This window comes from Nothoprocta perdicaria, unplaced genomic scaffold, assembly GCF_003342845.1.
Source record: "Nothoprocta perdicaria isolate Ctin4 unplaced genomic scaffold, notPer1 scaffold_427, whole genome shotgun sequence".
NCBI classification, from domain to species: Eukaryota; Metazoa; Chordata; class Aves; order Tinamiformes; family Tinamidae; genus Nothoprocta; species Nothoprocta perdicaria.
Window position 1 is genome coordinate 162,868 of NW_020455674.1, and position 14,473 is coordinate 177,340.

Consider the following 14,473-nt stretch of genomic DNA (forward strand, 5'->3'; position numbering starts at 1 on the left):
ACTCCAGGTAGGGCCATCTCATGTGTTACCATGCAAATGTAGTGATAATACATTATTATCACTACAATATTTCCTTTATTTGGAAAGGTATTTTCTAGGGAGTTCTATTTGAGCAAAATTTCTGTCTTACCTCTAATTTACCTGTCTGTTTTGCTAATAACATCTTCTGAGATAAGTCTTTGTCTATTGCTGTTTCCATCTAAAGCTGTTCAAACATATATTAAAAAAAAATTAATTATATCCACTTGGAAATAGTTGTTTTTTTACACACTGGTGCTGCTCCCTAGTGGAGGTGCTGTGCTACTGAAGCTGAGAGCGAAGCTCTTGTGGCGTTGTGGACTGCCTTTAGCAGCTCTTTGTAGCAGCTCTCAGGTTTTGCCTGGGAAAGCCAAGCAGCCTGTGTGGATTCCTCACATGCTGTGTAATAACTGGTGCAGCCTACAGCTTGTGAACAGCAATGGCTTGTGCTCATTAAATGACTGTTGATATTTGCCCAGGCCTGCTCAGCCTTTAAAGTATTTCTTACTCCTTCACATAATCTCCTTAAACTTAAACACCAGAGTGGGTTCTTGCTAATCCACTAGCTGTGTTAGCCTTATGCTTTCAGAAGGATTGTGTGAAATATGGGAATGTGGCTTTGTCTGACTAAGGACAGACCCTGCCTGTGCTTTCCCAGTCCCCTCCATTTGTATCAGTGTCACTGCTTGAAGATCTCTGTGGGAGTCAAACCTTGGAAGTGATTCATTGACAGCTAAATGTGGGGGGGAGGAGGGAAACAACTCATATACAGCCAGGTTAGTCACCTCATTCAGCTGATCATGTCACGGTTTCAGATCTTGCAGAGATACAACAGAGATAGGACAATGAGAAAAAAGCAATCAGTGTCAAAGGAAACAAGGAGAGCACTACCACTTCTAATGACCTCCTAGGTGAAAGTTGTTCTACCTTAATTTCGATTATGTCATCTTTCCCATCTTCTTTATTCTGAGTGTTTAATCCTGTTTCCACTGTCCATATATTTCTTTCATCTCCTATCCAGTCTCTCTAAACATCTCACTGTCCCCTTAGTTTGGATCTTCCACCTTCCCATTCAACTTCGCATTCTTCCCACTCAGATGACCTGCAGCATCCTCTCTCCCTCTCTCTCTCTCTATATATACATGGTGTGTAGTTTCTCTCATTCTTTTCTCAGCAAATTACTCTATAGGAGTTGAATAACAACATTTCTGAAACATTAATTAAAGCTATGCTGGCCAAGATTTCTGCAGTCAGTATGGGCAACTAAACTCAAGAAATGAAACAGAGAAAAATGAAATTGCAAAAGAAGGATATTGAGCTAGACCCTGGTCTACTGCAATAGCATAATGCCTGTGTCTCCATCAACACTTCCTGATACACATTAACTGCTGATAAGCACAATGTATAACATGTACACCTAAATGGAAAATGGTAGATTTTGTTTTTCTCATTCTCCAGTTTTAAAACTTATTTGTCTCTGAAAACTCAGGGTCTGATGCAAGGCCTGATGAAGCCAATAGAAAAACAACAGGGTTTTCATATTTTCTAGCATCTTATTTGCATATCCTAGCCCATGCAGGGGAAAAAAAAGCAGCATCAGAACAACAACAAAAAAAGGCAGCAGCAACAGCAGAGCTGTTGGGGGAAGAGCAATTCTCATGCTTGAAGAATTCTTTCTGGATTCCTAGGGGTGTGGCAGGCTTGCAGCATGCCAATATCTTTCAAGTGCACACTTTGAATGCTGTCCTTCACCAAAAGCTCCTACTGCAACCAGATTAATGAACGACCTTCATTTGATATGATTTATTCTGCAACACAATTGGTGCAAGGCTTGAATCATAAAGTCACTGCCTGTTTTCACTCAAAGTGCTCTCAGCCTGGGAAAAATGGTATGTTCACTATATTAAAACACTACAGTGTCTTTAGAGAAGTGTAGTTAGGTTTTGAGAAAAAGAATGAGGAAACAGGACATCCACTGCAACTCCTCTTCTCACTCCATTTCAGCCTTAAGTCTCGGTTCAAAATGATGAAAATCTGCCTTCCAGTTTGAGTGTTGGAGCATGATTTTGGATCATCAAAGATTTTGCAGCCAGCTAGTGCTTGAAATCTCTTGAGATTTCTATTAGCACATATTACCTCCACTAGAACCAATAACAATTGAAATATATTCTTTAAGAGTTCAGGAATCATCAAGAAAAGAAAAGACAGATTAGATGTAACAAATATGCCATATCAAAATGGTTGATATAAGGACTTTACACATAAATACTGTGGCAGTTTGGGAAACATCAGCAACTTCAGTTCTGTTTAACCTCCAGTGGATAAAGAGAAGTCAGATATCACTTATTCAAGTGAGCAAAACCACAAGTCAAGGTCTGTTTCACACCAGGAATGAAGTTGTTAGGGAAATGCACAAGGTCTCCAGTGCTGAAGGAAAGGCAAATGAAAACTTCTGTCAGCCTCCTCCCACTTTCATCACCTGATGCTGGTTCTTTTCAAAGCCCAGGATCATCTGAAGCAGTGGCAAGAGCTTGGGAGCACCTACAGCTTCTCAAGGCTTCCCAAGCCTTCTTCAAGGCTTCTTGCAGATCCTTTGTAGAAGGCCTTAATAGCCATATTGCCTTCTGCTGTTTTCCCACTTTCTTGCTAGCAGAATGATGCTGTTAATGTTTCTTCTGCATCCATTTAACCAATGTGAATATTTAGAGCTGTTAAATTGTTGGACTGAGCAAAATGGATTAGTGCTACATGCCTGGTAGAGTGGGAGATGGCACATAGACTGATAGGAAGACAAGAGGGAAGGCTGATGAGAAGATTGCTCTCAAGCATGCAAGAATATGCTATATGGGAGGCATGCAGACAACTTCCAATCTGCTGGTGATTGAATTAGATATGCTCTTATATGTGAAGTGCTTATACAAGTCAGAGGCTTAACTGGTGCTGGTCTGCTGAGAACCTACAAGGTGCTCCTGCAAGGATTTTATGACATATTTTTTTTAATCCATTCCTTTGTTTGACACCTATTTTGACAGTGATTAGGAAAAGAGCACTGTGATTTCCATGTGCTCATGCTTAATTAAATGCTGTCCATATTTTTGAAACAGAAGTTCACTCTAATATTCTGTAAAGGCATTATTTATAAATATTTACAGTCTTTTCTTTTATGTTTGTTTATTCTGGATGGGAATATCCCATCTGCAAGGTGTAAGCAAGCTGCCACAAAAATTTAGATGAATTGATAGACTTTTGAGAAAAATGCAGGTATGACTATATTCTTTCTCTGTAGCCCTCTGCACAAATTACTCCCATTTTACCCAGAGACAAAAAAAAAGGGGCACAGACATGACCCCAAGAATTTTCTGGAGTCAAAATTCAAACCATGTCTCGGTAGACACTTCTCATCTTCTGCTTTAGCTACATCCTGGGTTACAGACATTTAAAAGCTTGCAGCAGGAGTGGAGCAATGCACTGCAGGCACATACAGAATTAAGTAAGTGCAGCATTTCTCTCTGCAAGAAGGAGCTGAGTTTTCTTACCTTAAATCAAAAAATGACTGAGAGCTGCAGCTAGAATTTAAGAGACATTCGTGCTAAAATAATATCTATCTATATAGAGAGAGATAGGATATATAAAACACACTAATAATGAATAATTTAATAATTAAGATGCAAGAACTTTCAAGCATTATGAAGCTTCCTGAATGATCTGGAACATAAATGATAGTCCACTTCCCACTAGCAGCCAGGATACAGCAAATCCCCATGGATAAGGTACACATGAGAGAGAGAACCTTGACCTGGATATTCCTTAAACTCCACAACTGAGAAGAAAACACCAGAACCTCTCAGCTATATAGACCAAGACCTTGGAACATAACCTGCTTTTGAACAGCTCAGTTCATCTGTTCAATCAGTACATTTGTGTCTGTATAATTAAAAGCAGAATCAGATGTACTATTTCTTAATTATCCAGATATTGTTATGCCCTGATATAGTACTTCATGCCTGCTGCTTGCTGTAATGGCAGGCTGAATCCAAGTGCCCAGTAGGCAATGACAGATCAATTGTAACATAGTCATGAAAACAACTTCCAAGCAGCCTCTTTGCTGACTAGGTCTCTACTGCTGATATAATAAATTATCTTCCTCATCATTTTGAACATCTGTGGAGATGGCATGTTTGATTGTGCTTTCTGTATATTAACCATAGCTATATCTCTAGTGCTGCAATTGATTGTATTACCTTGTGCTTGAAATTGAATACAACTGTCTAAGCAATACATCTCCTGTCTTGAGGGTTTCTGCATATACAAAGCCCACTGCAGTTTCTCTTTTTTTCTTTTTATTAGCTCTACTCAAGTAATTTCTCAGTCAACACCTTTACTGTTTTGGGGGGGATTTCCATCTTTTGGACCCACTAGTTCAATTTACTGTCTTCTGATTCAGCATCTGTAGCCATAAAATTATGCTCAAATTTCCAAAATGTTCATGTTATGTTTTCTTTTGAAACATATATAAGCATCAAAAGTGGCCCCTAATCACAATGTGATGGTTAAGTTAGCTCTAGACTTTCTATCTTTGTAAGAGGAGGCAGACTGGAACAGCACCCCAGAACACTCAGGGGGCTCACTCTACTCACCTTTGAGTGGTGTCTAGTGCTCTTGGGACGCTGTAGACATCAGGACATTTCAAGACTTCAGTGGACTAGACAATGATATACTTCTCTCTCTGCTTCTGAGGAATACCTGGTATTAATGTGTATTCTTTACATTAGATGAACTTCCAGTCCTTTCCCACCTTCCTACTAAGCTTAACTAAGAAACTAATAGAATTGAATGAAGAAAATTGGTACTTTCTGTATAAACCTGTGTTCCTGACCAATCTCTGATCATCATTTGTGCTTGTCAAATCTATGTGTGGACACATGCTCCTGGTCATTCCTCTATGAGACAGAAGCTGGGCTGTCTCTCTTGATCAGTCCCACTCACTCACCTCAGTAAACCCCCTTAAACTGGCTCCATTTGCTGCTTTTCTGGCCTCATTAAAGCTGTTCTTGATTTTGTCAACTTTACCTACAGTCGTGCTCTTGAATTTTACAAAATTAAATCAGAAAAATTAAATCAGATACCAGCCTGTTCAAAGAAAATAAGAGGAAGTCAAGGATGGAAAAGCTTCTGGGAACTCCCTCCAGAAGAGGGCAGGAAAGGACCATTTACTTCTCATGCACCAAAGAGTTTTGACATTCCTCTCTCCCTTGAGAATAAGTTCCTGACTAACAGACCTCACTATTAGGAAACATTTCCTGATACTTTCCTTTAAATTTCTATTGCTTAATTAGTTGGATTATATAGCCATGGTCTTCATAATCTAAAACAGTTTCTGAAAGTTCATTTACCTTCTGAAAAACTTGCTCACACCCACATCCATCATTATTCAGGTAGGATTTATGTTCCCTAAAGTCAATAAACAAATTCTTCCCCCTGATTTCAGTATTGGGTTTTTTTGTTTGTTTGTTCAGTAATTTACCCTTTTCTCGCAAGCTAGAAGCTATTGCCACATCTTTTTATTGATCTTCTCTCTCTAAAAGTTGCCTATGCAATATACTACGGGAGGAATCAGATTCCCAAGCTTACTGCAGTGAGCTTGGGACTTGCATATGAAATATGAAATGATAGAGACTTGCAGTCTCTATCATTTCAAGACTATCTGTTGAAGAGATGTCCTTGGTTCTTTCTATGCAAAACTTTCCTGCCATGTGGGAGCACTTTGGAAAACCTCAGAAACTAAATGAGTTCTTCAAAGCCCAGAGCATTGTGAAACTAACTACTTAATTGCAAGTAAGATTTTCGGAAAGGGATCCAAGAATATGGAGAGGAAGGGGCAAAAGGGTGTCCTTGCAATTGTTTGCCTCTGGCTGTGGCAGCCCAGAAAGTGTATATGTTGCCCATGTGTACAGTTGGCAATAATCCTATGGCTTTCCAGGATTCCCTCCAAGTTTCTACTTGTTGTTCAAATATCCTCCAGAGCACTATGTGCCATCCGTTTTTTTTAAAGACTATGTGAATGTTAAGGATAACTCTAAACAGAAACAAAACTAAATTTCACTACACAAAATTGTTTTCAATCATTGTCTTTGGAAGTGCTAGTAATGACTGGACTTTGATTAGAAGGAAGCTCATGAATCTATTGAAGTAATGAGTTGAATAGAGGTGATAACACAAGATAGAGCTTGTGTTACAATCTGCAAACATTAGTATCACTGTGAACAGTTTCGCCACTGCTAATGGCTCCTCTATTATACTGGCCTCAAAGACCAGCTGTGCATTAGCACGAAATGTAGCTGATGTATCACACAGCTGAGAACAAAGGATATAAACTTGTACATTAACTACTCTGACCTTGGCTTTAGTTACATTTTTGCCTATGTTTACTTATCTGTGTAAAAAGCATAATATTTATCTACCTTATCCTATCACTGTGATGTTTCAGTGGATAATGTTTGTACAATGTTATGCAATGCTAAGTATTGTATGATGGAGGTGGGAGATGGTAAAACACTTCTGAGATCAAAGAGAAGAGGCTAGACTCAGAAGAGGTAAGTTGGCACCTTTTCTTTTTTTAACTTTGTGGAAACTGCTGTGAATCAGCCCACTGAAAATCTAACCTTAATGAAGAAAAGGTGGAGACTCTCTGACAGGCGATAAGGAAGAGAAGGACTCACTGGAAGATGTGGTGAGTGATCATTGTGGGTGACTCCCTGCTGCAGAGCACAGAGGTACCAATCTGTAGACCTGACCCCTTATCCAGAGAGTTCTGTTGCCTTCCAGGGACTCGAATAAGGGATGTTGCAGAGAGGCTGCCAAGGCTTGTCTAGGAGTCTATTATCCCCTGTTACTGTTTCATGTGGGCACCAACGACACCAAGGGGAAACTGAGCAACATCAAACAAGATTTCAGAGCCCTAGGGGTGTCCATCAAAGGTCTGGGAGCCCAGGTTGTGTTCTCCTCTATCCTGACAATGAGGAGAATGGATTCAAGGAGGAGAAGGTGGTTATTTCAGGAATAACAACTGGCTGCACCGTTGGTCTTGGCAACAGGATTTTGGTTTCTATGGCCATGGGACTTTGTTTGAAGAGCACCACCTAGTGGGGAATGAGGAGAGCCACCTCAGCAAGAGGGACAGGCGCGTCTTTGCTAAAAGGCTGGCCAGCCTGTTTAGGAGGGCTTTAAACTAAGCAAGGACCAGGAAAGGGAATGTCACATGGACAGGGCAATAAATATCTCGCAGACTAAGTCTGAAAGTGCCCAATGGTAATGGAGGAGTATAGGGTATGATTATAGAGGCTCCTCATTCATTCCTCCTACGAAACCTTCAGGCTCAAATATTTCCCTTAAATACTTGTACACCAATGCATAAAGCATGGGGAATAAACAGGACAAACTGGAGATCTGTGTGCAGTTCCAGCAACACGATCTCATTGGAATTACAGAGACAGGAATTACAGAGAGATGAATTACAGAGACATAGTGGAATAGTTCACATGACTGGAGTGCTGTCATGGAAGGCTATGTGCTTTTTAGGAAGGACGGGATGAGAAGACAAGGTGGTAGAGTTGCTCTGTATGTGAGAGAGCAACTGGAATGCATGGAGCTCAACCTGGGAGTGGATGATAAGCAAGCTGAGAGCTTGTGGTTGAGGGTTAAAGGGCAGACTAACATAGGAGACACTGTGGTGGGTGTCTTCTACAGACCACCTGACCAGGAAGAGGAAGTGGATGAGGCCTTCTACAGGCAGCTGGAACTTGCCTCATGGTCACAGGCCCTGGTTCTCATGGGGGACTTCAACCAACCTGGTATCAACCAGAGAGACAACACAGTGAGGCAGTGCATTTCTGCAGTGCATTGATGATAACTTTTTGACACAGACTGTGGAGGAGCCAATGAGGAGAGGTGGGCTACTGGACCTTGTCCTAACAAACAGAGAGAAACTTCTTGTTGGAGATGTGAAGGTGGGGAGTAGCCTTGGCTGTAGTGATCGTGAGTTGGTAGAGTTCAGGATCCAGCCCACATTGAATCAGCAGAGCTGTAAGCAGCCTTGTAACCATGAGCTAACTTTGGCATCTTCAGGGATCTGCTTGGAAGAATCCCATGGGCTTGGGCTCTAGAAGGAAGGGGGATGCAAAACAGCTGGTTAGTATTCAAGCAACACTGCCTCCATACTCAGGATCAGTGCATCGCTGTGAGTAAGAGGTCAGATGCTGGGGCAGAAGGCCAGCGTGGAAGAGCAGGGAGCTCCTGGCAAAACTCAAGCAGGAAAAGGCAATATACAGAATGTGGAAAAATAGGCCCATTGGGAGGAATATGGAAATGTTGTTAGGGAATGCAGGGATACAACAAGGAAAGCTAAGGCATGTTTGGAACAAAACTTGGGAAGGGATGTTAAAAATAATTTCTTCAAATATATCAATGGTAAAAGGAAGACTAGGGAGAATGTGGGTCCACTGGTGAATGAGGTGAGTGCCCTGGTTATGAAAAGCACAGAAAAAGCAGAGTTACTGAATGCCTTCTTTGTTTCAGTGTTTACCAAGGGCAGCCCTCTGAAAGGTCCCTTCCAACCTTAATCATTCAGTGATTCTATGATTCTATGACTTCTTCAAGAGGTAGAGATGAGTTCAGTGAGAAAGAACAAGAAAAAAGCAAGGACTTACCAGAAAGGAAAAAGAAAAAATAAGCACACTGAAGATGAAAAACTCAAGCCTCAGTTAGCCATCTGAGGTTTGGCATGGCTGAGATAACATGAATAACTTAGAAACTAAACAAAAGAGAAATGAGGAATGGTATAAAACAATGAACAAGAAAGGAGAGATCATATTGCTGGTCTTTCAGGGGTCATTTTCTATCATCTTTGTACAGTGTCTAATATAGTGGAGGTCATTTCCTGAGATACCTCTATGATACTACTGCAATACAAATGAAATAATAATCAACCATTAACATTCAGTATTTGCATCAGCTGATTGCTATCACGTCAAGAATGTGATAGCAGTTCAGGGAAATACTTACATTATTTTTGGCCACTAGAGGCTGACCAGTAGTCACAGCTGCTGCAACAGATCTGGAATTTTCAATCTTATTTCATTCTCCTTTACCCATTTGTTAACTAGAAACATTAAATTCTGCTATAACAATAGAAAAAGAGTTGAAATGTCTTTATGCATATGGCTTCATGATTGACAAGAACCAAGTGATTCCTAAATTCAAAGCTTATTTTGGGCAGTAGTCCCTTTGAACTTCTGGGAGGCTTTTATCCCTGCAATGCTATAGGGAAAACAATGGGAATACTGAAATAAGATTTTACAATATTTGCTGAAAAAAACACATATTTTGGAGAGCTTTAGCTCTCTTAGGGGTTTTCTTTCAGTGAACATTCCATTTGCAATTCAATGAACATTTCAGAGATCAGATTTTACTTTTTTCAGTGTTGATCAATTTCAAAATATTTACACAAAACTCTGGGGTCATGGAAAGGTACATGCAGTAACAATCTATTTTTGCCCACTTTTACAAACCCACTAAATTCAAATAAGAGCACTGACATGATGTCTTTCAGTAGTCCTGAACTCTAATGCAACTCTCACATGTCTCAAATTAACATTGACATCAGAAAGAAGTAAGTCATCATTAAGCATTTTTCAAGGTCCTAATCTGCAAAAATTGGGAGAATACAAAAATGTGAATTATTCAGCAACCTACCTTGCCCACAGAAGCATGAAAAAAGCTATGGGAACACATTTACTGAGGTATTCAGGTACTTAATCTCATTGGTTTCAATGGGAGTCAGGTGTTAAAACTGCTAACTGCTGCTAAAAATATGGACCCAAAGTTGGTTCCTCTCTTTCTCAAACTTTGATCCGCAAAAGAAATTACACGTGATTCATCACTAAGAAGGAATATATGCTGTGTGGAACCCTGCCAACCAGCCACCTGAACCACTCAGGCATTTTCCTGGGCAGGCACAGCTACCTCCTGCATCTCAGCCCTCACATTCCACATTGTTCACAAGCATGTGAATAATGCATGGTATTTCTTTGGTTATTTATCACTAGCCTCCCTGATTTACTGGAATTGGGCCGAGAATGAAGGCTTTTGCCATACGAGGAAATCCTTGTAGAGCTTGTACAGCTTCCTTGGCTTAGTGCTATTAAGAAGAGAGGAGTCAAGGGTATTTCCATTCCTGGTAGGTCCTCAGACTTGGGCAACATAAGACAAATCACTTAACCTTTCCACATCTAATTATACCTTCCAGTGAACTGAAAAATGAGATATCTCACTCCAATACTCCAGTTTAATACCTGGGCAGCACTTCAAACTCTTCTTTATTGACACAGAAATACAAAATGCTTCCCATTGCACTGGCTCACAAAGACTCACACTTATTATAGGTAGAACACTACCTTTCCAGGGATGGGAAAGCGATTCCTCATTTCCCTGGGAAATCACTCTGGTACAAAAACTGCAAAACCCTAAATCACAGCCCCTTCCTCTTCCTGAGCAGATATTAAACACCACCACTCCAGATTTTTCTCTCTGTCACAAAAAAAGTTCTTATTGTTGGAATCCTAATTGACATTTAATTTAAAGAATATATCTATTGCTCATCAGGAATGTAAATGCATGCAGCTTCAGAATTCTATTTCTTTCATATATGCCCCAAGTCCCCCAAAGTCTCAAGTGCTCAAGGTTATGATATATTTGATTTTTTTGCTAAGTATATGGCTGCTCAAAATCTTTTTAGAACTCAGCATTCCTATGCTTTTCAGAAATCTGTGCCCATCTCCTCCTCACTAGTGGTGCAGAACCAGGCTCAGCAGTGGTCACAAACACAAGAGACAACAGTGTGGGGACTCACCACTCATCTGTCTCTCTGCCTCATCACAGAAAGCCCACATTGCATTCATTTCCATCTCCTGCCTATTACAATGAAAGCTCATGTCTGTTTTGCTTGTATCATTGGCAAGTCTCTGAGCATTGTTTGCCTTCCAAATTCTACAGTCTTGCTGATAGTTAGGTTTTTGAATATTTTCTCCCAGATATGTGAGAAGCTTCTTATCTACTAACTTTTGCAGCTCCCTCTGTGCAGTCTGCCTGTCCCCAACACTGCACACTTGTAAAATATGTCAAAATTTTGGTCTTCTTACTTACACACACCTAGATAGCAGTTACTTGCAGGAGACATCACAGTCACTCAAGCTGTCTTTGTATATCCATTCCACACTGTAAGAGCTATCATTAAAGCACTCCTTTACAGATAAAACCAGCAGTATCCCTATCCTTTGCATAACAATATTCTGTTCCTCATATGTATTCAGCTACAAAACCGGTCTGAATTTATATTTCACATTAAGTGTTCAAGATACAAACTCCTTTTAAAATCTCTCTTTGTTCTGTCTTTGTCCACTAATTAGGTGGAATTAGGCTTGGAAAGATTTATCTGAAAGACCAAGAATTTTTAAACAGTGTCTTAATTACATTAGTTTCATATGTTTCTAAAGCTTTCAGTTGAGTGAGACTTTCTTTGGAATTTATGAAAGGATAAATCAGTACAAATACAGCTCCCTAAACACTGCCAAAATGCGATGAGGTTGATGTTACGGCCATGCTGTCACTGGAAGAGGCAAGGACAGAGAATGCTAGAACTCTGCAGCATTATAGCCTTCAAATAATGGAAGGTCAAATAGTCTCCACCATTTCCTTGAGGCAATGCTTAAAGTTCAGTTCTCCTTTTCCATATGTGAATGTGTGTCTGGCACCATGGTTCATTTTATGAGCTACAAAATGATTTCATGCCTGACTATTAAAGGGCAGAGGAGTCAAGCCCTTTGTCCCAAGCTAACCATCTAGTACCTGTTGTGATTCAGATAGCTAGTATGGAAGTTTTTATGGTCCGTAGGGACTAGCTCTGTGCCTTCATCTTCCCTACCTTTCCCGGAGCAAAGGAGCAGGGAATCTGTGATTTCCCAGCAGGTTCTTGGCACAACCCAACGGGGGCCTTCTACGGGCTTTAATTAGGACTTGCAAATGCCAGTACAGTGAGTGAGTGACATACATCTTTCATTTGACTGTGCAAAGCACTAGCAACAATTTACACAGAATTTGAACCAGACAAATGAGATGACCACAAGATACCAAATCTATGTTCTCACTTAGAGTAGAACATCAGGAACTAACTTTTGCATGCCAAGCACTCTGACAACTGCCTTTATCTACTGCTCTCCTATGCCCTCCACTGTTACAGCCATTCTGCATGTACCATGGCAAAGCCATTTGCACTCCTGGCTTTGCGAAATTCACTATTTAACAAGAGTACTGCACGATCACCTTACCCTTACAGGCTTCAGATTCCCAAAGTAGCTACTGGACCTTGGTCTCACTGACTTAAGGAGTAATGGTTTTCTGTGGGGGTCTAAATGGAGTCTTTCCCTCTTGGGAAAATTTTGATTCCTTACTGAAAGCCAAAACACACATACACACACACACACACACACACACACACACACAAAAAAAAAAAAAAAAAAAAAAAAAAAAAAGAAGTATTACATAAAATGAATGTACCACTTTATGACAGGTGTCATTCTGGATGCTTCAAGTTCCCATTCTTCCTTATTCACTATGGATTAACATTAGACTTGGGTATGTGGAGACTTTAGGGAAGTTATTGCAAAAAAATTCATCATTGCAATCCTAGAAAATGTAGTCTATCACCTCTAAAAGTCTATGGCAGAATTCTAATGTATTGTGTTAAAATATCACATTATATAAAACTTTTGGTTTTTTCCAGAAAAAAAAAAATCTGTCTGTCAGTGCAATATCTCAGTATTCCATAGCATGCAGTCATTTTTTTCCCTAAATCTATTCTTCAATTGGACCCACTCTATCCTGCTGAAGAACGATTTTGACAGGAATATTTAACCGGATCTCATGGTAAAATTGTTTCAAACAGGAGAGAAATTTTCTATTTTCTGAATGCCTAAATGTAGATATTACACTCACAGAATCACAGAATGATTGAGGTTGCATGGGACCTCGAGTGATCATCTAGTCCAACCCTCCTGCTCAAGCAGGGACACCTAGAGCACATTGCACAGGGTTGCATCCAGGTAGGTTTTGAAGATCTCCAAAGGAGACTCCACAGCCTCTCTGTGCAGCCTGTTCCAGTGCTCTGTCACCCTCACGGTAAAGAAGTTCTTCCTCATATGGAGGTGAAACTTCATGTGTTTCTGTTTGTTACGCCTTGTTCTGTCACTGGCCATCAGCAGGAAGAGTTTGGCCCCATCCTCTTTACATTCTCCCCTCAGGTATATATATATTTTGATCAGATCTCCTCTCAATCTTCTCAAGGCTAAACAGGTCCAGCTCATTTGGTCTTTCCTCCTAAGATAGGTGTTTGAATCCCTTGATCATCTTAATCACTCTAATGTTAGACACTAACAATAATATTCAGACTATATATATATATAGCTTCCTAACCTAATGTAGTTAATAGCCACTGAAGTACCAAGTTACAGGATTTGACTTCCAAAGCTGTTGGACAGCTCCAGCATTATGTTTGCAATTTGCTGTTGTTTCATAGTAAGTCTTCCAGTGCTTTAGAGGAAAGAGATGTTGGTGTGAAAGAGAACAGTTATTCTGGCCATAGCAGGGAATTAGAGCTGCTCTTAAAATATTGAGAAAAAGATCTCCATGCAGCCTAAGCATCTGTAAATCACAAAGCCATAAGTCCATGACAGCAAGCATTCCTTGATGCTGTTGGTAGAAAACAGATTACATGAACATCTGAGCCTGCTTATTGCACAAGTAAGTTTCTAGCCCTTTGATGTTTGGAGAGCCTACCCAAACACTGATTAAAGTTGAAAATGTACAGTCAACAGAACAATAAGTTTCTGAACAGAGTAGCAACCTATTTTTAAAATGGAGCTTGATATAATAGGGACTACATAATGCCATTATCTATAAAACAAGAAAAAATAAGTCATTTACCAATTAATCTATTATCTTATATGCCAGTTAGCTCCAAAATTACTAAATTTTAAGCAAAATCTGATATTCAGCAAGAATTACATGAATTGAACAATAAAAAAAAAATCCCACAGAGCAAAATGCTTAGCAGTTTTTATAAATGAGGACAAATGCTTAAATACCTAAAAAGACTTCACAAACTTTTTTCTTTTTATGAATGAACCATCTGTCTTTCTTCTTTAAAAGTGAAGGCCTTAGACCAAATCGCTTGTGAAAGTCATTGATAAAGCATGACAGTAAATCACATAAACCACCGAACAGATCATAGAATCATAGAATCATAGAATGCCGAAGGTTGGAAGGGACCTCAGAGGTCATCGAGTCCAACCCCCCTGCTCACGCAGGGTCACCTAGAGCACGTGGCACAGGGCTGCATCCAAGC

At 40.0% G+C, this 14,473-nt stretch overlaps 1 long non-coding RNA gene across 2 annotated transcripts in view; it reads left to right on the forward strand.

Annotated features, from left to right (window-relative positions):
* The first annotated feature begins 6,635 nt into the window (after positions 1 to 6,635).
* Positions 6,636 to 14,473, forward strand: part of LOC112953190 — an 18,236-nt gene continuing 10,398 nt past the window's right edge. For both annotated transcript variants that reach the window (XR_003250537.1, XR_003250536.1), the window contains exon 1: positions 6,636 to 6,748. This is a non-coding gene — a long non-coding RNA (uncharacterized LOC112953190). The remainder of the gene's footprint in view (positions 6,749 to 14,473) is intronic.